At 41.2% G+C, this 3,279-nt stretch overlaps 1 pseudogene; it reads left to right on the plus strand.

The window, feature by feature from the left end:
- The first annotated feature begins 1,055 nt into the window (after positions 1-1,055).
- On the plus strand, positions 1,056-2,047 carry LOC141491894 (WD repeat-containing protein 5 pseudogene; annotated as a pseudogene).
- Positions 2,048-3,279: the final 1,232 nt, after the last annotated feature.

Raw genomic sequence — 3,279 nt, forward strand, 5'->3', positions numbered from 1 at the left:
ACCATACTAAAAAAAATCTTCTAACTCTCAATTCATTGAAGAAAAGCAAATTTGAACAATTCTGAGAAACTGCCTTATATCTAATAAGACAGAAAGGTGAAATGATAAAAACTAGAGGGAATATATGGAAAATGAAACATTAATACTCTAATGGGGGGATTGTTAAATGATTCTTCAATTTTCTAGAGCAATTTGGAACTATGACCAGAGGGTTACAAAATCATGCATACCCTCTGATTTAGCAATGCCACCCCTTTGTCTGTATTCCAGGAGAAAAAGAAAAAAATGGGGAGTAAAAGGACCAAAGGATATTTATAGTAGTTATTTTCTGGTGACAATGAATTAGAAATTGAAGGGCTATATACATCAATTGGGGAATGACTGAATAAATTATGGCATATGATTATGTTTAGAATGCTATTCTATAAAAAGGATAATTTTGGCAAAATGTGAAAAGACTTACATGAGTGGATGCAATATGAAATGTACTTTAGAAAAACTAACAACAATATTGTAAGATGATCAGTTTGATGTGACTTACCTTTTCTCAGCATAAATTTAACCCAAGACAACACAGAAGGATTATGACAAAGAATTCCCAGAGAGAGTTGATCAAATTACTTGCTTTCTCGATGAAGGGAGTGGGTTGAGAAGAAAGGAGAGAATTCAAAAACTTTTATATTGAACTAGGGGAAAGTCGAGTAAAATAAAATTGAAACAAAAACATGAAAATATTGTTGTAATAGCTATCATTTGAAAAGCACTTTAGGGTTTGTAATATGTTTTTTATGCATTAATTCAATTAAACCTCATAGGAACTCTGTGAAATAGGTGGGTTTATTTAAAATTATTCTGCAGAGAAGCGAGGGCCGCGAGCCGAGCCGGAGGCGGCTGCTTCCTCCTTCCCCGAAGCCGCGGAGGCGCAGCCCCGCTCTGTGCGCCAGCCTGACCTAGGGGAGATTGAACTGCCCAGATGTAGGCTTTCCGTTTGCGGCGGAGGCCTCCGCTTGATACCGGGCCTACATTCTGCCCACCGCTACGAAGCAACGGAAGTGATGGCTACGGAAGAGCCACCGGAGCCGGAAGCCTCGAGAGTTCAACCCACAGCTCTGCGGCTGACCAATCAGAGCAAGCCCACACCTTTAAACCGGAACTACACGTTAAAGCTCACTCGCTGCATCCTCCTTGAAGTTTAGTCCGGATGGAGAGTGGTTGGTAAGTTCTTCCGCCGATAAGCTCATTAAAATCTGGGGAGTAGGTGATGGGAAATATCAGAAAACCATATTCAGACACAGACCCGAAGTCTCGGATGTATCGTGGTCCTCGGATTCCAAGCGTCTGGTGTCCGCCTCGGATGACAAGACTCTCAAGATCTGGGACGTGAGTTCGGGAAGATGTCTAAAGACGCTGAGGGGCCACAGCAATTACGTCTTCTGCTGCAGCTTCAACCCCCCCGTCCAACCTCGTCGCTTCTGGCTCATTTGACGAAAGCGTCAAAATCTGGGCAGGGAAAACCGGAAAGTTCCTGAAGACCTTACCGGGCCACTCGGGGCCCAGTCACGGCCGTGCACTTCAATTGGGGACGGGTCGCTGATTGCGTCCGGCAGTTACGACGGCCTCTGCCGCGGCTGGGATGCTGCTTTGGGGCAGTGTTTGAAGACTCTCGTTGGGGATTAGAAATCCTTTCGTGTCTTTTTGTGAAATTCTCCCCGAACAGGAAATACATTCTGGCCGTGACTCTGAATTAACGTCCTTAAGGTCTGGGACTAAGAGCAGGGGGAGGTGCCTCAAGATGTAGACTGGTCACAAGAATGAGAAATATTGCAATTTTTGCTAACTTTTTAGTCACCGGTGGAAAGTGATCCTGTCTGGGTCGGAAGATAACCTTGTTTACATATGGAACCTTCAGACAGAAGAGATTGCGCAAAAGTTACAGGGCCATACAGATGTGGTGATCGCCACGGCTTGCCACCCCACGGAAAACGTCATTACCTCGGCCGCATTAGGGAACGACAGAACGATCAAACTCTGGAAGAGTGATTGTTAAACCTTTGCAATATTAGGTTAGAGACTGTATCAGGAAGTAGATCCTATTGGGCAAAAACTGAAACTTTTGAGAATGGGATTTCTTGGATCAGAGGAAATTTCTCTTTTATACTACCCCAAAATGGGAGGCATATGCTTGAATTGGTAGCTTTTTTTCTAATTTTTTTAAAGGAAGGAAATAGGCATTTATTTAATTTAATAACCATGCTAGGTACTTTGCAAATATCTCAAATACCTCACATCAACCTATCAACCTGGCAGGTGCTGTTATTTTTTTTTTTTTTGTGCAAGGTAGTAAGGTTAAGTGGCTTGCCCAAGGCCACACAGCTAGGTAATTATCAAGTGTCTGAGGCCAGATTTAAACCAGGTACTCGTGACACCAGGGCCAGGGCCCAATCCACCTAGCCCCCTGCTGTTATTATATTCATTCAACAGTTGAGAAAACTCAAACAGCTCAAAAGCTTGTGCAGGAATACACACCTAAGTAAGTGTCTGGGGCAGCATTTTGAGTCTAGCTGACTCCAGTGCCCTATCCACTGTGATACCTAGCTAGGGGTAAAATGTGGTTTTTATTTTTACATAAAGCTTTGGTAATAGTTCTTTCCAACTCTCTTGTTACTTTCAAACGAAAAAGTTTCAATCTATTTTTGAGTATAAATCAAGTCAAAAACAGTTAGATTTTTAATTTTTGATACAGGTAAATTTCATCATGAACTTTTCTGTAACAAAACCTTCTGCATCTTTTTTTGCAAGATGCCATTTACATGAAACAGCTCTAATTATATGACAATTGAGATACAAGTTTCCATCTTCAAATTTCAGACCTTGTGGTAATTTTTGAAATTTTTATATAGTTGTTTGCTGTTGTTTTTCTCTTGTTCTCAGAGGATCGTGACGTCAAAAAGGAGATTCTATGATTACAAGTGAATTGAAGTGAGGTCGGGTTATGCCAAGTCACCAGCCTCACTTCCCTCTCCAGACCCCTCTGGGTTCAAGTGACCAGACATTGATTAGGATCACCAGGAAAGTTGATTACTCCTTGTTTAATACATATAAAACACACACATGTATATAACATAAAAATATTTTATACATATAAATATGCAGGTACATGTCTATAAAATAAATGCTATCATGTTGTAAGTTATCCACTTCCCCCCTCTAACCACTAGTTAATTCCTTCTTATAGTAATTTGATGTCTTTCAGAGGAAGGAAAACTCAGAACATTGTAA

Source organism: Macrotis lagotis, chromosome 6 (genome assembly GCF_037893015.1).
Source record: "Macrotis lagotis isolate mMagLag1 chromosome 6, bilby.v1.9.chrom.fasta, whole genome shotgun sequence".
NCBI classification, from domain to species: domain Eukaryota; kingdom Metazoa; phylum Chordata; class Mammalia; order Peramelemorphia; family Peramelidae; genus Macrotis; species Macrotis lagotis.